Genomic DNA, 23429 nt, shown 5'->3' with positions numbered 1-23429 from the left:
AGGAACATTTTTACACAGGATTACCCAATTTCCTTTTTTTGATGCGACTATTTCAAATATGTGAGGTTGCAACATAGCCTATCACCATTCCCTCTTCCACCAAGGGAAATGACAAGAGAACCCTGTTTCATTGTACACTTCACTCTTAGAATTTTGAAGTGTAAATGAGCAGTGTAAATGAATGCTTTCTAATCTAGCGGGAAAATATTATACAAATTTACACTGTAGAAGGTCAAGAGTCGGACAACAAGAGAGCAAAACTACTTCATGTTTGGCCAACTACAACAGGCTGAATGGGGATTTGAACTCATGAGCATGAGGTTACAAGACAGCCTCTCTATCCTCTCTGCTACACATCAACTGTTGAGAATACATGAGTAGAAAGGGCATACTATTAGCTTTGGTCAGCTGTGGGACAAAGGTTAAGAAACGGTTGACATTTCAAGGTGAAATTGCATTAAATTGCGCATGGTATTTCAGAATTATGTCTGCCTGTTTAACTAAACAAGTATTCAAAATGATGACAGGCCAAAAGACTGTGCCTGGATTCAACCTGTGACCTTGCACTTTGCAGGACACCGTTTCAACCCATTGAGCTACCCTCAAGGATGAGAATGTGTCGTCAGTTACTGTATTAAAAAAAGGAAGCCGTTTCTCCTGTAGCACGGACTGTTCGATTCGGCCAAAGTTTAAACAGCCGTAATTCAATGATCTTTTGACATATCAGGGTGAAATTGCACATGGTACATCAGAACGATGTCATCCTGTTTAAACAGATATTCAATTTTAAGACAGGCCCAAACACTGTGGCTGGATTCAAACCTACGACCTTACAGGCTCAAACACTGTGGCTGGATTCAAACCTACGACCTTACAGGCTCAAACACTGTGGCTGGATTCAAACCTACGACCTTACAGGCTCAAACACTGTGGCTAGATTCAAACCTACGACCTTACAGGCTCAAACACTGTGGCTGGATTCAAACCTACGACCTTACAGGCTCAAACACTGTGGCTGGATTCAAACCTACGACCTTACAGGCTCAAACACTGTGGCTGGATTCAAACCTACGACCTTACAGGCTCAAACACTGTGGCTGGATTCAAACCTACGACCTTACAGGCTCAAACACTGTGGCTGGATTCAAACCTACGACCTTACAGGCTCAAACACTGTGGCTGGATTCAAACCTACGACCTTATACTTTGCAGGTCACTGTCCCACCCCAGTGAGCTATTCTCAGTGTTGAATATTGACATGTTCAGTTACTGTATAAAAAAGTGAGCTGTTTCTCTTGTGGTAAGCGTTGTTAGATAGAGCCAAAGTTGACAGCTCTAATTCAATCAGATTTTGACATAAAATAGGTGAAATTGTTTATGGTACTTCAGAGTGATGTCATCTTGAACCCTATTAGGTTTGAAAACCCATCAGTCAAAATTATATTGAATTTATTGACACAAAGATATTGTGACAATGTGGATATTTACGTCAGCCATTTTAAATTGCATTTCTTATTCCATGTCACCCTATATAAAGACATCAATTATACACATCTGTACAACATTTCAAATCAATTGGACCTTTGGTTTAAGAGAAGAGGAATTTTAAAGATTTCCCCAAGTTTTCACTGTACAGGAAAATACATCATGGCAGACCTTATGGGTCCTTGAGGCTTTTTTGTTCCCCATGAGAAATAAGACATGTACACCAAGTACAAAGAAGAATTGGAGAAATGGGGTGGAAATGCCATCACTTTGAAAATCGGACTTTAGGGCGTGGCCTGTGGCGCCCCCTATAGTCGAATGTGTCCCAAATTTGGTGTGGGGGTACCCACTTGGATGTAGTATCAATGTGCCAAATTAGAAAATGTATGACCAGGGACTTTTTTGAGATATTGGGGCTCAAGGAGAAGAAAAATCATAAGAAGAATACTAACAAAAACAATAGGTTCCCTCCTACCGGAGAAGCCCTCATAATAATAAAACTAACAAATACAATAGGTTTCCGCCTACCGGAGGAACCCTAATTAATGGATGCACTTGGGAATTTGCCGCCCCCCTCTTCATGCCGCCCCAGGAGGCTGCCTATGTCTCCTATTCCTAGGACCGGCCCTGCCAGAAATTGTACCATCTTTAGTTTCAAGTAGATCATGAATCAAGTCAAACTACTAGAGACAGAACACAGTATTATGATATTATAAACTTTTACTGAAATGCTGGAGTGTGTTCAGGGTTCTCAACTGACATTGTACTCTCTCTCTATCTCTCTCTCTATCTCTCTCTCTATCTCTCTCTCTATCTCTTCATGTCACCATGGTGATGTTTCTTCCTGCCCATGTGACCATCTCTTCCACACAGACTTTGATGCAGGTGAGTGTCTCCTTTCTCTAAGTACTGTGTGTTTTCTGCAGGGACTATCAGGTTATTTCTGAAGGATAGACCGTTGTAGTGTTTACAGAGGAGGGACTATCTGGGTGTTTCTGAAGTGTGTGTGACCTTTCCATCCTGAGTCAGAATTACGCTAGGTAAATCCTGCTCCTCTCTGGACCAACAGGGGTCTAGTGAGCTGCTGCTGCTGCTGTTGTTGACCGCTGCTCAGCTGATTGACTGACTTTTTACTGACTGATTTCTGGCTTAATGGGTTTGATGACAGTCACATGCTGGATGCTGTTAAGACAGTCAATAGCTGGGCCGTGCCAAATTATGTAGTGTCCTTGGGCAAGGCACTTTACCCTACTTGGGTGCCAGGCCCCAGAGAGGTCTGGAGGGGGCAGGGGGCCAGGCCCCAGAGAGGTCTGGAGAGGGCAGGGGGCCAGGCCCCAGAGAGGTCTGGAGAGGGCAGGGTGCCAGGCCCCAGAGAGGTCTGGAGGGGGCAGGGGGCCAGGCCCCAGAGAGGTCTGGAGAGGGCAGGGTGCCAGGCCCCAGAGAGGTCTGGAGGGGGCAGGGGGCCAGGCCCCAGAGAGGTCTGGAGAGGGCAGGGGGCCAGGCCCCAGAGAGGTCTGGAGGGGGCAGGGGGCCAGGCCCCAGAGAGGTCTGGAGAGGGCAGGGGGCCAGGCCCCAGAGAGGTCTGGAGAGGGCAGGGGGCCAGGACCAGAGAGGTCTGGAGAGGGCAGGGGGCCAGGCCCCAGAGAGGTCTGGAGGGGGCAGGGGGCCAGGCCCCAGAGAGGTCTGGATTAGATTAGATTCAACTTTATTGTCATTGCACAGAGTACAGTACTGAGGCAACAAAATGCACTTTAGCATCTAACCAGAAGTGGAAAAACAGCAAAAAGTGAAAGTAAAGGGAGGAGGTGGAGTAGTGGAGGGGGCCGGGGGCCAGGACCAGAGAGGTCTGGAGGGGGCAGGGGGCCAGGACCAGAGAGGTCTGGAGGGGGCACTGTGCTGCTCTGACTATGGTGGGAGGCAGAGGGCAAGAGCCAACAGATGGCATGATGGCACAGGAGGGGATTAAAGGAGAGGGGGAGGATGGAGAGGGGGACAGAGACAGAGAGGGACAGAGAGAGTTGGAGAGAGAGAGAAAGAGAGAGACAGACGGACAGAGAGGGACAGAGAGACAGTGGGCCTCATGTACACACATTCGCAAACGTAGCGTTATTGCGTTATGGCCAACCTGCAGATTGCGCACGCTGTGATACTTCAGTTTACGTCGTATTTACGAAACATGCAGGTCATCGGGTAATCAGTGCCTTTCTCCGCCCACTATACAGTACATTGCGAGCATTTAAACTCGCAATTGAATGGGCCTCCGTTTCTCTTTCTATTATGGATCAGCCACCAAAGTCGAAACAGCGATGACTGTTTGAAATGATCCTGATGCCAATACTTGTAATGTAGCGAGGAGTTTAACAACTGCTGGAATGGAATGTGAACACTGAGTCGGAGATTCGATGTAATCTCTGATTCTTCCAGTAACTATAGGCTAATATTGCATGGCTGCTTAATCTGTAACTTGAATGATTTCGTGTTCACTCAACTCAAAAAGTGTGATCCTTGTGGCAAAAATACTTTGGCCTGTCTTCGTCTTGCTCGGGTTACGGCTGCCATTTCACCAGGAGGCATATGCGCACCCTGGTTTATTCCTGCTTTTAAAAAGCGTAGAATTTTCACCGCAAAATAGAGATGCGCTTTCACAGGAGGTCTTTGTACATACCGTGGAATACATAATTAGGCGCACTTAAGGCATCCCTTCCCATCTCTTTATGGGAAACTCCCACTTTCCCCTGACCCTCCCGTGAATGCATATGCATGACACAAAAGCGCAATTTGCCATTTTCAGTTCCCGCGACAGGCAGTCTGCGCTTTTCCCTGAGTGCGGCATGTTTGTACATACTTCGTCATACGTTTACGCGCAAATTGCGAAAGAAATACGCCTGAAGTGGGCGCAAAAGCGTTAGTAGGCCTACATGAGGCCCTCTGTCTCTCTAAATTAGTGCCACCAACTGTCACTGCCAGTTCGTTCACATACACATCTGACTAAACACTATGGCTGTCCCCAACTAAGATTTTCTTTGGTCGACCATCGATTAATCGAAAATGGAAACTGTTTAAAAAAAAAAAAAAAATAAAAAATAACTTACCAACATTTTCGCAATCTGACTCAATGGCTGCTGGACATTGCAGATTCAGCCGCTAATAGCCTACTAATAATAAGACTCATATCACCAGTCCTGTTTTAACCGAATGCCAATGTTATTTAGTATCTCTTACAATTTACTACAAATTAATAATATTGTTTGTTTAGCATGCAAATCATAAGAGCGCGCTATCACTGCCTGAACTTGTAGCATGCAAACTTACGTAAAAGCTGAGTGGGGAACGGTGCAACAGAGAAATATTTTGTTGTCTTGGCCGGAGAAGGTAATGTCATTCGATTTGGATCTTATAATAGTGTAAGCTATTTTTCTTGTGAGCTTTTATTGTGAAAAGGGGGTCGTTGTTCGGACGGTCTAATAAGAGAGTGTGGTTCGGAAAATAAAGAGAGACGTGCGGTGCCGTCTTGGTTTCGGCATCGGAATCCCGTGTCCTTATTTTACAGCCAAACATAATAGCTATTGTCTAAAACCTTCGGCTACATTGGTGGCAGCGGTGGGATGCTTCAACCGGACTCTCATAGATCAGCTGGCCAAGTTGTTGCTTGCCTGTGGAGGCGAATGGGATGATTACCTGAAACAGGTGGCTTTTGCCTACAACACATCTGTCCACTCCTGCACCGGCTTCACTCCCTACTACTTGACTCATGGGCGGGAGGCTCGTGTTCCGGTGGATGTATTGGTGTCCTCTCAGACAGGATGTTCGGATGGTCATTCCTCTCATGCTGACTTTGTGACTTCTCTGGTGGGGAGGCTGAAAACTGCCTTCGGCACTGCCAGGCAACATGGTGCCGACGCCCGCGAGAATCAGAAGTTGTATTATGACAGAGCTGCCCGTCACAAGCCGTATGCAGTGGGTGATCTGGTGTGGCTGCATGACCCCACGGAAGACCGCAGGAAACTTGCTCCCCACTGGAGGGGGCCCTACGTGGTCCTGGCTGTCATAGGTTCTCAGGGGGAGCCTGGGCTCACTTACCGGATTGGCAGTCCTTTGAGCCCCAATGGGCGAGAGCAGGTTGTTCATTATGATAGACTCAAACCCTACACTGTTGGACTGGTGCCGGCTGCTTCGTCTCATGACGTCCCTGCTTCCTCTCTTCCTCATGCTCCTGTGTTGTTGGTCGGGGGGTTGCAAAACGGGGACTGCGGACTTGAGGAGCCACCGGGCACTGAGACTGTTCAGGATACGGGCCCCGGTGAGCTTCGACAGACTGTGTCTCGATTTGGTCGGACTGGGAGACTGCCAGTTCGTTTCATGGACTTTGTTACCTATCGTTGATGGTTGTCCATGTTGACTCTGTATGTGAGGTTCATGTGTTTTGCTGGCTGTTGTTGGAGTTGGTCTTGGTTTTTTTTCTATGGTTGTGGTGTTTTGATGTTGTGTGTTGGTGTCCTTCATGTTTTGGTAGTTTCTGTGTTGAAACGAGGACGTTTTTTTTGGAGGGGGGGAGGTATGTAAGCTATTTTTCTTGTGAGCTTTTATTGTGAAAAGGGGGACGTTGTTCGGACGGTCTAATAAGAGAGTGTGGTTCGGAAAATAAAGAGAGACGTGCGGTGCCGTCTTGGTTTCGGCATCGGAATCCCGTGTCCTTATTTTACAGCCAAACATAATAGCTATTGTCTAAAACCTTCGGCTACAATAGGCATATTCATTTTTCAACCCAGCGCGTTAGCATCAGCGAAGTAGGGCTAAGCCAACGACGTTGAACTATGAAAAATAAACCGTTGTTGGCAGAGTTTGCATTCAACGTTTTTCGAGTCACCCGGGACTTTGTAAATGTAAATGTACTTTAATGAAATGCTACCATACCACAGATTTATTTGCCATTTTGACTAATAACACCGACAAAGTAGGCTATGGCAGAGTTTGTAGTTCTCCAACCAATTGTGCTCGTGCCGTGTGCAAAATACCAAAACAAAACAAAGCGCAGATTAACGAAAGGGGAAATAGTAACACATTTTCTTTTAAATTATATATTTTTAGAGTTGCTTTGTTTGTCTTAAATAATATAATCTACAATTTCTGTAGAACATTTCATTAATTCAGCAATGATGACACAAGCGGGAATCAGATCTCACACTGCCATAAGGCAGCTTGACTAAAAAAATCTTAGTCGACCAAGAGCATATTGACCGGAAAATCGACTAGTCGACTGAGTGGGGACAGCCCCACTAAACACACACACACACTGACAAACACACCTTGACACACAAATTGAACAGTACATACACACACAGACAGAGAGTTTCTCACACAAATTCACATGAACAAACACACACATGGTCACACACACGCTCACACACTCAGACTAAAAGACAGTTCTCCTTCTGGCCATGTCGGAACAGAGTGCAGAGTGCAGAGCTGTGTCTAGACAGAACGTTCTCTCCTACCCTGCTAGTCCTGTCTAGACAGAACGTTCTCTCCTACCCTGCTAGTCCTGTCTAGACAGAACGTTCTCTCCTACCCTGCTAGTCCTGTCTAGATAGAATGTTCTCTCCTACCCTGCTAGTCCTGTCTAGACAGAACGTTCTCTCCTACCCTGCTAGTCCTGTCTAGACAGAACGTTCTCTCCTACCCTGCTAGTCCTGTCTAGACAGAACGTTCTCTCCTACCCTGCTAGTCCTGTCTAGACAGAATGTTCTCTCCTACCCTGCTAGTCCTGTCTAGACAGAATGTTCTCTCATACCCTGCTAGTCCTGTCTAGACAGAATGTTCTCTCCTACCCTGCTAGTCCTGTCTAGACTCCTCGCCTGCAAACAAGAAACACTCACAACCAGTGACAAGACTTGTTACTTTGAATGTCTGTTGTTCGGGGTACATTGTGGACTTTCAAACAGAAATGTGGCTTTTGGTGGGGAGACTGTCTCTTTTTTTTTTTCCTTGGTTCTCTCTCTCCCCCTCCTCCCTCCCTTCTCTTCTTCTCTCCTCCCTCCCTTCTCTCTCCCCCCTGCCTCCCTCCTCTCCCATCTCACCTCTCTCCCTCCTCTCCTCAGCACACATCTGCTACCCCTCTGCTCCTCATTCTCTCCTCTCTCTGCAGTCTTTTGTGTGTTCAGGTCTTCACCGTGGCCCCCAGGGATCTCTCCCTTTCTTCTCAGACAGAGTTACAGCATGTTGCTCCTCAGCTGTGTGTGTGTGTATGCGTATATTGTATTCCAAAATATTATTTCTTGTATACTTCCCTGTTTGCTCAGGTATCTTTCTTGACATGAACCCAGAAAGATCTGAAAATACAGTATATCACTACTGTGCTGCTATGTGCTGTCCCTAGTGACCCAGGGGACGGTGTGCCCTGTGTGATTTAGAGTGGGAACTTCAGTTGTGGGTGGGTACTCAGGGAGCAGTTAAGCCTGCCTGATTAGGCAGCAATGGTTTTGTGAACTCACAGACAGATGGAAAGCCAATACTACCAAAAAATAAGAAATCCTAGCTTGAGGTGAGGGAAAAGGGGGGGGGGGGGGGGGGCAGATGGGAAGCATACCGGTCATGAGGGCGCTCGTAAATCGTGTGTGCAAGCGGTGGGTTTCACGATGGCATCGGCCGTTTATGTTCTGGCTTTGCAGCAATGTTGGCGTTCCGGCGGGCATGAAGGGGTCAACAGGACACATAAGTCGACAGCTGTATGATAATAAGCGCTCAAGCGCGTGAATCCACAGGACTGAACACTGGGCAGGTGGCACGAGCTGAGCGAGCTCGCAGCACAAGCCTAACCCAGCACAACCCTAAGCACAACCCTAATACAGCACAAGCCTAACCCAGCACAACCCTAATACAGCACAAGCCTAACCCAGCACAACCCTAAACCTAACCCAGCACAACCCTAACCCAGCACAAGCCTAACACAGCACAACCCTAACCCTAACCCAGCACAAGCCTAACACAGCACAACCCTAACCCTAACCCAGCACAAGCCTAACCCAGCACAAGCCTGCTGTTGACATTGTGCTGCACTTGTGTGGGGGTCGCTCTTCTCCGTTCTTTCGGTGCATTTTGGGGAAACTCACTACTCCACTCTTACTGTCTGATCACCACCAGGGAAGGAAATGAAATCAGATTGATTGTTGCTTGTTATAAAAGAGCTTTCAATGTTATTTGGATATCGTTTTTTTATTTAAATGCTTTTGGAATCGACTTCTACTCTATACACTATATTCGGCAGATTGGATTATATACTGGTAAGATATCTTGTAAACGGCAGATTGGATTATACACTGGTAAGATATTGTATAAACTTCAATAACAACTTTTTTTCCCCAAAATATTTTTGCAACCTTTCAAAACCTTTTTTGACTTTCACTGTTTCACTGTGTGTAAAAAAACAGTGTGCATCATTGATGAGTACTTGATGAGGACCCTACTATACTCTACTATACTCTATTGTACTCTGCTTAACTCTGTTTTAGGCTTTTCTGTTCTCCTCTCACTTTCACTGTGTGTGTGAAAACAAAGTTGTGTTTTTAAACCTTTCCAAAAAAACCTTTGAAAATGTTTTAAGGGAAAAAAATATTTCGAAGGTAAAAAAAAAAAAAAAAAAAGTTTGTTAAAGTAAAAAAAAAAAGTTTGTTAAAGTAAAAAAAAAAGGTTAGAAAATAAATGTTAAGAAAGGTTGAAAAAGGTTGTCTGAACACCTCAGACCACGATGTGTTCACCAGTAGTGACGCATCTCAACCAGCCGACAGATTTCTGTCTTTCTGCTCCTGATGGGGAGAGAGGAGACAGGGCTGTCTGGGCCTCACAGCTCACCGGTATCTCTCCTCTCCTGTATCTCTCCTGTATCTCTCCTGTATCTCTCCTCCTGTATCTCTCCTCCTGTATCTCTCCTGTATCTCTCCTCCTGTATCTCTCCTCCTGTATCTCTCTCCTCCTGTATCTCTCCTCCTGTATCTCTCCTCCTGTATCTCTCCTCCTGTATCTCTCCTCCTGTATCTCTCCTCCTGTCTCTCCTGTATCTCTCTTCTCCTGTTAGTTTCCTATAGGATCACAATTACTCTTATTGAGAGACTTGTTGCTCTTGTAGGTTAGTTATAACAAAGTAAAGTCTTGTGCTCACTGTGAAATATTTTACTGTTGCAGTTTACCTTTACTGGAACCTAAATCTCACAACTTAGCCTTCCTCCCTCACCCTCATCACAGTCATGTCAGCAGCCTGGCTGCCACACTACTCAGGACGTTAAACACATCAGGTTCCATTCCATTTCAAATGTTTACAGTAGATCCTTTGTTGTAACCAAAGGAGGCAGGAGATAGGAGAGGTCCTGAGTGATAGATAGGGGACAACTAGTTGATATTAGTCACCTTGATAAGGGTATTATTGTATGTTTAGTCTTACCCTGTCATTAAGTTAATCAATGTATCAAAACATTAGTTATAACACACACATCAACACAAGCACACTGACATGGTGATTGGTATAGTAATGGGGGACTAATATGTGTTGTCAGTCTGTTGAAATCACATTATTTATGTTTTCTGTGTGTGGGTGTAACTTCCATCTACCATCATGTGATGTCAACAGATGATTGACAGCACACTTCCTTTCTATGTCAGCATATCGGTCTGCTGAGTGAAGATCACATTCCAGCCCCCCTAACCCTAGCCCTAACCCTGTTATCTGGGGTCAGAGGTTGACATGAGCCTTTCCCTGGAGAAGTGTGTCTGGTCTAACCCTAACCCACAGTAACACACAGCAGTCTGTCTCAGAGTCTCCTGGTTCGAGGTGCCAATCAAATGAACCTGATGTGCTTTTAGAACAAACTGCTTTTATCAAGAGCTTTTGCGAGTGTCTGTTTTGGGAAACATTAGCCAGGTAGTGTATCTTATTAGAGAGACATGCTAACAGTGCCTCTCCTTCTCCTAAACTTTCAGGACTTCTCATATGACGACACCAAGGTGGAGTTCAACGTGGATGCACCCAATGGGGTGGTGATGGAGGGATACTTGTTCAAGAGAGCCAGCAATGCTTTTAAGACCTGGAACAGGTGAGAGAGAAGGAGAGGAAGGAAGAGAGAGACCAACTAGATGTACAGTACCAGTCAAAAGTTTGGACACATTGAATGGGAAAATGTGTCCAAACTTTTGACTGGTACTGTAGATACAGATGTACTATAATTTTGGTTATTTGGGGTATTATGTCATAGAATACTGTGTAGCTACTGACTATACTGTGTGACACCATCCTACAAATGACGTTTTTATACTTATAAGTCCAGCTAGCTTAGCTACAATGTAAGTCCTGCTAGCTTAGCTACAATGTAAGTCCTGCTATCTTAGCTACAATGTAAGTCCTGCTAGCTTAGCTACAATGTAAGTCCAGCTAGCTTAGCTACAATGTAAGTCCTGCTAGCTTAGCTACAATGTAAGTCCAGCTAGCTTAGCTACAATGTAAGTCCAGCTAGCTTAGCTGCAATGTACATCATTGTATTATTTCAGTCTCATGCTCGCCCCCTGGACCGGCCCTGAGCCGCCTTTTAGCCTCATGGCTTCACCCATTGCAGATTCATTCTCATATCTTGACTGTATTTAGCTTCCATGGAGACAGCAAATGATTTTTTGGGTGAATTGCATGGGAGGGATAAAAAAAATAGTTCTGATCTACGGGGTTGTGATTGGTGGTCCATCTAACTGTGACCCCCCCTCCTCGTTTCCTAGGCGATGGTTCTCCATACAGAACAGCCAGCTGGTTTACCAGAAGAAACTGAAGGTGTGTTTTATTTTCCATGAAAGATTCTTAAGAGGTTTGCTGTGAAGTACAAAGTCCTTGTTTAAAAAAATGTGTATGTAGAGTGTTTATTGACAGGTCTGTCGTCCAATGACAGGACTCTCTGACGGTGGTGGTGGAGGACCTTCGGCTGTGCTCAGTCAAGCCTTGTGAGGACAGCGAGAGGAGGTTCTGCTTCGAGGTCGCCTCCCCCACCAAGTAAGTGTGTTGGTCCCCTGTATTCATGCAGGTGTGTGTTTCAGGTTCACGTTCCCAGTTTATTGCCATCATTAGTAACACGTACAGTTACATGATGTTCAGGTACAGTTACATTTACATGTATTCCTTTAGCAGACGCTTTTATCCAAAGCGACTTCCAACAGAGAGCTTTACAAAGTGCATAGGTCACTGATAATAACAACAAGATAGCCCCAAAGCATTGCGGGTAGCCAAAACAAGAAGCACACATTGTGAACAACCAAATAATAAGTGCCAAAGGGAAGAACCATAAGAGCATGTAGTTAAGCAAGTTACAATTAAACAACATGAATCGCCAAATGCAAGTGTATCTGTAGAAAAGCAAGCAACAGTAAAAAGAAAAATAAGATGAACTAAAATAGAATATTTTGCAGCGAATACAACAGTTTAAATCAGTTACCACTAACCAACAAGCGCAACAAGTCTCTAAGCAAGAGTCATTGTGATCCTTGAGGAAACTAGCATTGGGTTCTCAGCAAAACATTCCTAAGTTTTACTACCGGAACAAGTGCGTCTTGAGCCTTCTCTTGAAGGTGGAGAGACAGTCTGTGTCTCTGATGGAGGTGGGGAGTTGATTCCACCACTGGGGGGCCAGGCAGGAGAAGAGCTTGTGTTGGGACCGGGCGGTCTTGAGCGGTGGGACCACCAGTCGGTAGTCTGAAGAAGACCGTAGGTGACGGGTGGGGGTGTAAGGCTGCAGGAGAGACTAGATGTAGTCGGGTGTAGTCCCGTTTACTGCTCGTAAGGTCAGTACCAGGGTCTTGAATCTGATATGGGCCGTGATGGGAAGCCAGTGGAGGGAGATGAAGAGCGGGGTAACATGGGAGCGTCTGGGTAGGTTGAAGACCAGGCGGGCTGCTGCGTTCTGAATCCAGGTACATGATGTACAGGTATATATGAATACTGTGGGTGTGTCCTCACATGTCATGGTGTTTCTAGGAGCTGCATGCTGCAGGCTGAGTCGGAGAAGCTACGCCAGGCGTGGATCCAGGCGGTCCAGGCCAGCATCGCCTCGGCCTACAGAGACATTTCAGATAACTGCTACATAGAGGTATAGCCACTCACACAGACACAACTCATCTGAATACAGAGGGTTAGGGTCAGGGTCTCTCAGTGGGGATGTCTGGGTCAGGGTCAGGGTCTCTCAGTGGGGATGTCTGGGTCAGGGTCAGGGTCTCTCAGTGGGGATGTCTGGGTCAGGGTCAGGGTCTCTCAGTGGGGATGTCTGGGTCAGGGTCAGGGTCTCTCAGTGGGGATGTCTGGGTCAGGGTCAGGGTCTCTCAGTGGGGATGTCTGGGTCTCTCAGTGGGGATGTCTGGGTCAGGGTCAGGGTCTCTCAGTGGGGATGTCTGGGTTAGGGTCAGGGTCTCTCAGTGGGGATGTCTGGGTCAGGGTCAGGGTCTCTCAGTGGGGATGTCTGGGTCAGGGTCAGGGTCTCTCAGTGGGGATGTCTGGGTCTCTCAGTGGGGATGTCTGGGTCAGGGTCAGGGTCTCTCAGTGGGGATGTCTAGGCGAAGAACACTGATCCCCACGCTCTCCCCCTACTCCACTCTCCTCCCCCCACTTTCCCTCCCCCCTCCCCTCCTCCCCCCTCCCCTCTTTTCCCAACCTCCTCTCCTACTCCCCCCTCCCCTCCCCTCCCCTCTTTTCCTCTCCCCTTCCCCTCCTCCCCCCTCCCCTCTTTTCCTCTCCCTTCCCCTCCTCCCCTCCTCTCATCCCCTCTGCTCTCCCTGCTCCCCCTCCCCTCCTCTCCACAGCGTTTGGACAGAACTGCCTCCCCCTCCACGAGCAGCATCGACTCGGCCAACGAGGTGCGGGAGCGGGGGGGGCGCGGGGGGACAGTCTGGTCCAACTGGTGCAGATGCTGCCGGGCAACGAGCTGTGCTGCGACTGCAGCCAGGCCGCCCCCTGCTGGGCCTCCATCAACCTCGGTGTGCTGCTCTGCATCGAGTGCTCAGGGATACACAGGTACGGAACTACAGAGAGAGGGCAGGTGGAGGAGGGGGCAGGCTGAGGAGAGGGCAGGCGGGTAAGGATGTGGAGGAGAGGGCAGGTGGAGGAGGGTGCAGGTGGAGGAGGGGGCAGGTGGAGGAGGGGGCAGGTGGGTAGGAAGGTGGAGGAGAGGGCAGGTGGAGGAGGGGCAGGTGGAGGAGGGGGCAGGTGGGTAGGGAGACTTGTGCCCGTGCAACTCCAGTCCATTCATGGGCTGAGATTTTCCCTAAAACCTAACCCACCGTCACAGTGGTTAATCCCTCACTGTCACTCTGTTAAAACCTCAACCATTTGTCTTTTGTTGGGTTTGGTGGGAACTTATTTACAATAAGACCACCCCCTTATCCACGTACAGTTTGAAACAGTCTGGAGTGTCATGGATGTGTTCTACTATGACAGCAGCAAAAGTGATAATAACCACTGGTAAATTGGCTCGATAATTTCACTCGATATCAGTATTGAGTGTTTAGTGTGTCTTTCTGATCTTGTGTTAAGTGTTCTGAGTGTTTCTGATCTTGTGTTTGGTGTTCTGTAGAAGTCTGGGGGTTCACTGCTCCAAGGTGCGCTCCCTCACACTGGACTCCTGGGAACCAGAGTTACTCAAGGTGCACTTCCTGTTTCCTGTTCCTAACCTGACATCTTCCTGTTTCCTGTTCTTACCCTGACATCTGTTAACGACTCCCTCTCCCCATCCAGCTGATGTGTGAATTGGGTAACACGGTCATCAACCAGATCTACGAGGGAGCCTGTGACGAGCTGGGCGCCCGGAAGCCCGGTCCGGCCAGCACCAGGTGAGTCCTCCAGCAGAGAAGAAGCAGAACCAGGAAGTTCTCCAGAACCAATCTTCCCTCCAGTAGAGGGTACACAGGCTGCCAGACAACACTAGAGAGAAAAAATGAAGTATACTGAAATATAAATGGACAAAAAGCAGTAACATATTTTTTGGAAATAAAACCGCGATTTATACCCCGATTGTAAATTTTTCTTGTGGTGGTTTTTATAACAAAACAACAGTAGAAACACTTTTTTGTGAATGTTATTTAACCCGTTAAGGAGTAGCGTTGCACATATGTGATCGTTCAAATGCAGGTCTCACAGCGTAACGTTGCATTTATGCGATTTCAAACATTCCAACTGAATATTTTCCGATGGACAAAAACTATGCCACAATTGCTTTAGTATGGCTTCAAAATGTACTAATGAAAAGGTTAACAAGTAACACTAGCATGGTAGTCGCATTGCTACGAGTAATATGCTAGCTAATCTAGCCCGGAAGCTAACTAAAGATAGCTAGCTACAGTTTTGGAAAAATAACTTAGGCTTTGGGGACCGTCGGAAATATTTAATATATAATATTATTTATACTAAAGGTACATATTAGTTCATTCCCGGGCACAGGCCCGGCCTTAGCACATTTGGCGCTCTAGATTAGCTTCACTCACACAAATCTCCCATTCTGGTGGGGTACGGTTTATAGAAAATGTGGCTTATTTTTCGAAAAATGCATTACTTATTTTAAGTACACTTCCAATTATGTAGAAAAAGTCAAATATTAGGAAAATGTATGACGTTCTCACTGGATACATTTAATTTAGAGTTTAGGGATTTCCGCTTGCGAAAAACTATTAGCAGGAATGGAAAGAGTAGAAAGAAAATTGAAACATCACCAGATCTAGAGACAGGAATGTATGTTCTGTATTAAGTCCACCTCCTGTGTGGTGCAGGCAGGAGAAGGAGGCCTGGATCCAGGCCAAGTACGTGGAACGGCGCTTCCTGAGGAAGCTGCGAGGCGCTGGGGAGCTGGGAGAGGGGGGAGGGAAGCCCCGCCCCTGGGGGGAAGAAGTGTGTGAGACGCAGTAGCTCAGCGCGGCCGCCCAAGACCCACAGGAGGCACCGACACGACCTCGGGAGCGCCTTGCCTGCCAACCTGTCTGCAGGTCAGAGGCCCACATCCCTCTCTGGGGAGAACCAGTTCATGGTTGTTGACACTGGAGCATAGATCGATAGACAGCCAGGCTGTTTTGTTGAAGTTGTCTTCGTCATCCTTAAAGGGCTGTAAGTTTAGCTCAAGTGTTTCTCTCTTTCTTCCTGGATGTTCAGCGGCTGCAGCAGCAAAGTTCCGTCGTGACTCTCTGTTCTGTCCTGACGAGCTGGATCATTTGTTCTCCTACTTCGACACCGGGTCTGGGCCTCGCAGTAAGAGCATTGTGTGTTGTGGTAGTGTGTGTGTGTTGTGGTAGTGTATGTGTGTGTTGTGGTAGTGTGTGTGTGTTGTGGTAGTGTGTGTGTGTGTTGTGGTAGTGTGTGTGTGTTGTGGTAGTGTGTGTGTGTTGTGGTAGTGTGTGTGTGTGTTGTGGTAGTGTGTGTGTGTGTTGTGGTAGTGTGTGTGTGTTGTGGTAGTGTGTGTGTGTGTTGTGGTAGTGTGTGTGTGTTGTGGTAGTGTGTGTGTTGTGGTAGTGTGTGTGTGTGTGTGTTGTGGTAGTGTGTGTGTTTGGTAGTGTGTGTGTGTGTGTTTGGTAGTGTGTGTGTGTGTTGTGGTAGTGTGTGTGTGTGTGTTTGGTAGTGTGTGTGTGTGTGTTTGGTAGTGTGTGTGTGTGTGTGTGGTAGTGTGTGTGTGTTGTGGTAGTGTGTGTGTGTGTGTGGTAGTGTGTGTGAGGGGACTCACGTGTCCGTGTGGCACTGGTGGGTCCTGCAGGTCTGAGCAGTGACAGTGGCCTGGGCGGCAGCACCGACGGCTCCACAGATGTCCTGGTGTTTGGCTCTGTGGTGGACAGCGTCACCGAGGAGGGTATGTGACTGTGTGTGTGGGGGTGCATTTGTGTGCGTGTGACTGTGTGTGTGTGTTCTTTGCTGTATAGATATAAAAATACATATTTTATTCAAACATTGTTTTAGACTTATCTGAGCTCAGCATTACAACTAAAAATCCTGTGATTGTCACCAAGTTTCTTCCTCCCCTTACAGAGCAGTCTGAGGACTCCAGTGTGGAGGGTGAGGGTGAGGGCTGGGATGGTGAGGATGTGAGGGAACGCTCCCCTGGCTCCCTACTCCAGCGGGCATCTGGCCTGCGCTGCCTGGCCCTGATGGCTGAGGCTCTGGCCCAGGGCGCGGACGTCAGCTCTGCGAGCGAGGACGAGGAGGGCCGGACGCCCCTCATACAGGCCGTCATGGGGGTGAGGAACACAACACACTAGGGATGGGAAGATCCATCGGCATAAATGCTCACGATGCGATGGCCCGGATCAAAAAAGTGTGCACCGGATACAATGTGGGATGGAATCGCGATGCATCGTTTCTAACATCTTTGCATCGGTATAATCCGATGTATTTATATAGAATTATGTGTATGCGAACACATACTTTAGTATTTAGAAATTTGACCAATGATTTGTGACCAATAATTGTATATTTAGATAGTTTCATAAGCACGCTCTTATCTCCACTGCACACGCACACACTCTCATACACCACAAAAACACACAGACCTGTTTCGCTATGTTTGTGAGAACTTTAGATTCATATTGAGTTGAACTCTTTTACTAACCCGCCAAGCCTAAAATAAAAAAATAATAATAATTACAATAATCACATTTTCAAAATAATAATTTACACACAAATGAACACATGGTCTAGGTGGACATGTGTGAGCCTGCAGAGGAGTACAGCTGCATGTGTCCTGCAGGCCTCTGGTACAGCTGCATGTGTCCTGCAGGCCTCTGGTACAGCTGCATGTGTCCTGCAGGCCTCTGGTGGCGTGTGTGTGTGTGTGACGTGTGTGTGACGTGTGTGTGTGACGTGTGTGTGTGACGTGTGTGTGTATGTGACGTGTGTGTGTGTCCTGCAGGGCTCTGGTGGCGTGTGTGTGTGACGTGTGTGTGTGACGTGTGTGTGTGTGACGTGTGTGTGTGTGACGTGTGTGTGTGTGACGTGTGTGTGTGACGTGCGTATGTATGTGACGTGTGTGTGTGTCCTGCAGGGCTCTCTGGTGGCATGTGAGTTCCTGCTGCAGAACGGAGCTGACGTCAACCAGCGTGACAGGAGGGGGCGGGGCCCGCTGCACCATGCCACACACCTGGGACACACCGGGTGAGACTTCAACCTAGCCCCGCCCTCACCCTAGCCCCGCCCTCACCCTAGCCCCGCCCTCACCCTAGCCCCGCCCTTACCCTTGCCCCACCTTCACCCTAGCCCCGGCCCCTACCAGCCAGGGGTGTGTTTCCCGATAATGATGGATTGTAGCAACGATCGAGCAAAAAACTAAACCATCGATATTTCTTACGTGCGTTTCCCAAACATGCTCATAAGGAGTAGGGTAATCCATGCGCTTTATAGAGCTACGAATTTTCAACAGACACTTTAGCTACGATGTTTTAGGGAAAGGCCCGTAAAACTAAGTATCGTCCTACGATGGATTCTACGATCGACTTAGGCTTGCGATGCTTTCGGGAAACGCACCCAAGATCATCCTAACCCTGGCCCTCTACCAGCCAGTCTCTGGACCAGATGTAAACTTGACGGTCCTTAAAGCCAGTGTAGTAGATGAAAACTCACCCACTTGTATCTATTTATTATGTTGCTGTTTGTTCATGTGTGGTTTATCAGTCCGAACGTGACACATGAATCCCTCTTATCTTTCCTACTCCTCCCCTCTCTCCTCCCCCCAGGCAGGTGTGTTTGTTTCTGAAGAGGGGTGCGTCCCAGGCGGAGGTGGACGAGGAGGGGCAGGATCCTCTGAGTGTGGCGGTGCAGGCGGCCAACGCAGACATCGTCACACTGTGAGTGGTCACATTGGGGGCGGGTCTTCCCAGTGGTCACACTGGGGGGGCGTGGCTTTCCAGTTGGGCCCAGTTTGCTTTACTGACACGTCTCTCTCTCCTCCCCCCTCATCCTCCTCCCCCCTCATCTTCCTCCCCCCTCTCTCTCCTCCCCCCTCATCCTCCTCCCCCCTCTCTCTCCTCCCCCCTCTCTCTCCTCCCCCCTCATCCTCCTCCCCCCTCATCCTCCTCCCCCCTCATCCTCCTCCCCCTCTCTCTCCTCCCCCCTCATCCTCCTCCCCCCTCATCCTCCTCCCCCCTCATCCTCCTCCCCCCTCATCCTCCTCCCCCCTCCTCTCCGCAGGCTGCGTCTGGCCCGGATGAACGAGGAGATGCGTGAGGCGGAGGGTCCTGTGGCACTGGGCCAGCCAGGCCAGTACCACAGCAGCAGTCCCACAGAACAGCAGTATAGGAAGTGCATTCAGGAGTTCATCTGCATCACCATAGAGGAATGCTAGGGAACACCAGAGAGGCACACTGTTATCCCCCATCACGGGTGGACCTCAAGATCAATTCACCCATAGACACTGATCTGAAGTCAGCCAGGCCACTTTCCTGAAGATGTTCAGTAACAGGGTTCAGGGCTGGTTGGCTGGTCTTAGATCTGTGTCTAAGGGTAACATCTACATGGGCTGTTCTGCCATTCTGGACTCCATCTCTGGAAATGTTTTCTTCTGCTACTTCTGGAGCACCTGCTTTTCTGTGACTGTGTCCCTTACCTCTGCTGCCACCTGCCCCTCTCTGCATCGTATCTTTACAGACTGGAATGGGGTGGGAACAACACTGTATGCTTGTCACTGTGCAGGTGTCTGGAAGCATCTGGCCTCAGAATGATGTCACAGAACTATACACTTGAGATTTCGTGTTATGGGATGCTAAATAAAACTGCCATTTCCATGTTGAGTCCAGCAGCACTGTAACACACCTCCCAGTCCGCCAGAGCGCTGTGGGGAGAATGTGGCCTCTGCCTCAGTGTCCTCTCTGCATCCCTCCTGCCTCCTCTCTCTCCCCTCTCAATCTTCAGCTTAAAGATTTGTCCTTCAAGTTGATGTCACTTAGAAATGCTGTCAAAGGAATATGTGATGAGAGAGGGAGAGAGAGGGTAAAAGGATGCTGAGTTGGAATGTATTATATAAATATAATACAATTATTTAAATAAAGAAATGCAGCTGCACTTTTCTTACCAGACAGTATTAGGATTTTTTTTGTTTGTTTATTCAGTGTAGTTTTTTTTCCGTTGTGGTATCATTCACTCAAACTGTCTTTATTTGTGTTTTTAGTTTTATGTATGTCAAAATACCAGTGTAATGAATATCGAGATGCAGATTGTTTCTGGAGACCATTTTCTTTCTAGTTTTTCAACATGCAGTATTCTCTTCTCTTTAAACAGAATATCTTTTTGATATCTGGAACAAGTCACAACTGTCATACAAAACTTTTTATTCAAGATCTTGGGAGATATTAAGTTATTTTAAAGTGATTCCTTTATAGAAATCAGGATGTTTCTGTTTCTTATAAACATCCAGGATTGCAGTCAGGGAGCGTTGCTATGTGTATTGTGACTCCTATATATGATATATATGATATTTTAGGACGGAGGTTGGGGGCACCGTCCTAACATGATCCAGTCTGGATCAGTCCTAACACAGTCACATCATGCAGCCTATGGATACTCTCCACTGGAGTTGTTTTGTTTTAGGGCTGCGAAATAATTCGTCCTATATGGTTTATATTGGAGGAATGATTGGAGTCCAATGAAGATAGATACACCTTATCTTTTTGACTGGTCATCGCCTGTATTCTGCATGCTATCATCAAGACCAGAATGCTATAAAACGTTCCATTATTTTATAGTGAGCATGATGATCACTTAGCAGTGATCACTTCATCTTGCAGTCCTGTTGAAAAGCATGACCACACAATGACCAGACCTTTTGGATCTGTGTGCATCTACACAGCCAGATGATCTGTGTGCATCTACACAACCAGATTCTGAATCTGCGACAGCTTCAGGACAGTGTTGGTTATTTTTCATTGACCAAGAAGTAAGATTTCTAAATACGTAATAGTTTCTTTTTGCTAGTCTTCATCAGGGTCTTGATGTGTGTTTGGCATACATTTTTATAAACCTTTTGTCTTCTGCCAAAGACTTTCGAAAAGGGAAGCAGACAAATTCTCTGTCACAGTTGGAGTTCAACTTTTCAGAGTAAGATGACCACATAGGTCAACAATAATAATGTGTTTGAACCAGAGTCTGTGTTTTTCAAACGTTCAAAAAAGTAACGACCCAAGAGTAATTTGGGTTCTGGATTATGAATTTAACAGTCGTCTTCTGTTTTATTAGAAAATCTAGTTTGATTCCAGCATAAACTGGGATGTGATAGTTTGGAAGGTGTGAGCTGCCAGGCGACGAGCCAGGCGACTTAAGTGTCTTTTGGTGTGTGTATATAGACTGTTGGGGAGAGTTTTGTCTCCTGCTCCCCCATCATCTCTCCTGCTGCCCCATCATCTCTCCTGCTGCCCCATCATCTCTCCCTCTCCCCCATCATCTCTCCTGCTGCCCCATCATCTCTCCTGCTGCCCCATCATCTCTCCTGCTGCCCCATCATCTCTCCTGCTGCCCCATCATCTCTCCTGCTCCCCCATCATCTCTCCTGCTGCCCCATCATCTCTCCCTCTCCCCCCATCATCTCTCCTGCTGCCCCATCATCTCTCCCTCTCCCCCCATCATCCCTCCCTCTCTCCCCATCATCTCTCCCTCTCCCCCCATCATCCTCCCTCTCTCCCCATCATCTCTCCCTCTCTCCCATCATCTCTCCTGCTCCCCCATCATCTCTCCCTCTCCCCCATCATCTCTCCTGCTCCCCCATCATCTCTCCCTCTCCCCCCATCATCTCTCCTGCTCCCCCATCATCTCTCCCTCTCTCCCCATCATCTCTCCCTCTCCCCCATCATCTCTCCCTCTCCCCCCATCATCTCTCCCTCTCCCCCCATCATCTCTCCCTCTCCCCCATCATCTCTCCCTCTCTCCCATCATCTCTCCCTCTCCCCCATCATCTCTCCCTCTCTCCCCATCATCTCTCCCTCTCTCCCCATCATCTCTCCTGCTGCCCCATCATCTCTCCTGCTCCCCCATCATCTCTCCTGCTCCCCCATCATCTCTCCTGCTGCCCCATCATCTCTCCCTCTCCCCCATCATCTCTCCCTCTCTCCCCATCATCTCTCCCTCTCCCCCCATCATCTCTCCTGCTCCCCCATCATCTCTCCTGCTCCCCCATCATCTCTCCTGCTCCCCAGTGTGCTTCTGCTCATTTTAACTCTCAACTCACCTGCTGCTCTTAGCATTCAAACAACATACTTTCTGCCTGTATGATTTTATTTTTCTCTTCCAAATTATCTGTAAAACATTTTGGGATTACTGTTACATAGTTCTGTACTATTTGGAGACTGTGTATTGTTTACATTTGTATATCTTTGAAGTACTTCCTTCCTTCATGTGTTTAGAAACACTGAGAAAAAAGAAATGCAGAGAATAAAACTGATGAGATGTGTTTATTAAAGCCTCCGCCTTCTCTCTGGTCATATCTGCTTCTGAATAGGACTTCAGTGTTGTTGTAACTTTGTTGGACTGCTGACAGTTTGTCAGACTGTTAAAGGTGCTGACAGTTTGTCAGACTGTTACAGGAACGCTGTGGGACTTTAATGACTGATTGTCGGTGTCTGTTGTCTCTAACATCATATGGGTTCACTCTTGACTGTGGGGAATGCAGCTTCACGTTACAGGTTTACCTAACCCTAACCCTGTGGGGAATGCAGCTTCACGTTACAGGTTTACCTAACCCTAACCCTATGGGGAATGCAGCTTCACGTTACAGGTTTACCTAACCCTAACCCTGTGGGGAATGCAGCTTCACGTTACAGGTTTACCTAACCCTAACCCTGTGGGGAATGCAGCTTCACGTTACAGGTTTACCTAACCCTAACCCTGTGGGGAATGCAGCTACACGTTGGGGGTTTCCCATTATGGGGAATGCAGGTTTACCACTCAAACCGCTCAGACACTTGCCTTGTACAGACTCCTTATTCTTCCTCCTTTTACAACTAGACACATACAGTAACTCTCAAAGATATTTGATGTAGGGATAATACTGTAAAGGTTGTCACCTAAAACTGATTATGACTGGAGTTGGGGTTATTTTCTCACAAATTGCTTGTAAAAGGGGCTATACAAATAAAATTGGATTTGATGTTCCCAGGAAGAAATTCACTTAATGTCTGTTGTTGCTTCCATTGATACAGGAGTCACAGCAGGAACCAGGAGGGTGAAGAACAAGGATGGTCGTGACAGAGTGAGTGAAGCATCATGGTCTATAACATGGTCTCTTTCTTTGGGTGGTCACTGAAGGGAACTCTGGTTTGACATAAACACACACACAGGTTTGTTTTACCATCCTAGTGCAAACTGACAATTCACTCCCATTCAAAGTCATCCTATCCCTAACCCCGACGCGACCTGCTTTTGTCTTAAGTGTATATGGAACAGAAGGGTTGTTTGGTGGGATTGAATTACCTGGTAAACCATAAAGAAAATTTAAATTCAATTTTTGATCAATGATGAACTTGATCAAATATTCTATGCCAGTTTTAGTCAGTGGGCTGCTTAGACCTGAGTCACTGTGAGTGAGTGAATCAAGATGTTAACCCTTACCCATCCAGAGTTAGGGTTGGGTATCAGTCAACCAGAACTGCTTATGGACTCATGACCTATAAACGGGAAAGCTTCCCTGTATCATATAAAAGACCCTTTATCCTACTGTACTATAAGATCCAGAATGCTACCAAGCTACTAATGGAGCCTTATATCCATCACACACGCCTGTGAGTCACAGAACCAGACAGAAGGAATCTAGACAGACTTTTCTTCTGTTGCGCTTCACTAACAAGGGGACTCCAATTCTGTGAGATTAACACAGTTAACAATGATAATATGAAATAATGCGTTTTAGTGTTTAACCTAAAATAACTTCACAGTGGTTGTATACTGCATGTGACTATAGTGTGTTCCCCTACTGCAGGTT

The 23429-nt window shown here is 47.2% G+C and overlaps 1 pseudogene across 1 annotated transcript; it reads left to right on the top strand.

The window, feature by feature from the left end:
- The first annotated feature begins 10419 nt into the window (after positions 1 to 10419).
- LOC146272211 (arf-GAP with coiled-coil, ANK repeat and PH domain-containing protein 3-like) lies at positions 10420 to 20741 on the top strand (annotated as a pseudogene). The gene is made up of 14 exons (XR_014766678.1): positions 10420 to 10568; positions 11239 to 11290; positions 11406 to 11506; positions 12485 to 12596; positions 13303 to 13513; positions 14073 to 14142; positions 14234 to 14328; positions 15262 to 15474; positions 15638 to 15733; positions 16233 to 16325; positions 16502 to 16710; positions 17514 to 17623; positions 18202 to 18312; positions 18656 to 20741. The product of XR_014766678.1 is annotated as an arf-GAP with coiled-coil, ANK repeat and PH domain-containing protein 3-like (transcript).
- Positions 20742 to 23429: the final 2688 nt, after the last annotated feature.

This window comes from Hypomesus nipponensis, chromosome 9 (genome assembly GCF_054491055.1).
Source record: "Hypomesus nipponensis isolate SF chromosome 9, ASM5449105v1, whole genome shotgun sequence".
NCBI lineage: Eukaryota > Metazoa > Chordata > Actinopteri > Osmeriformes > Osmeridae > Hypomesus > Hypomesus nipponensis.
Note: the sequence above shows the minus strand (reverse complement) of the source record. Positions and strands in the feature narration are given on the sequence as shown.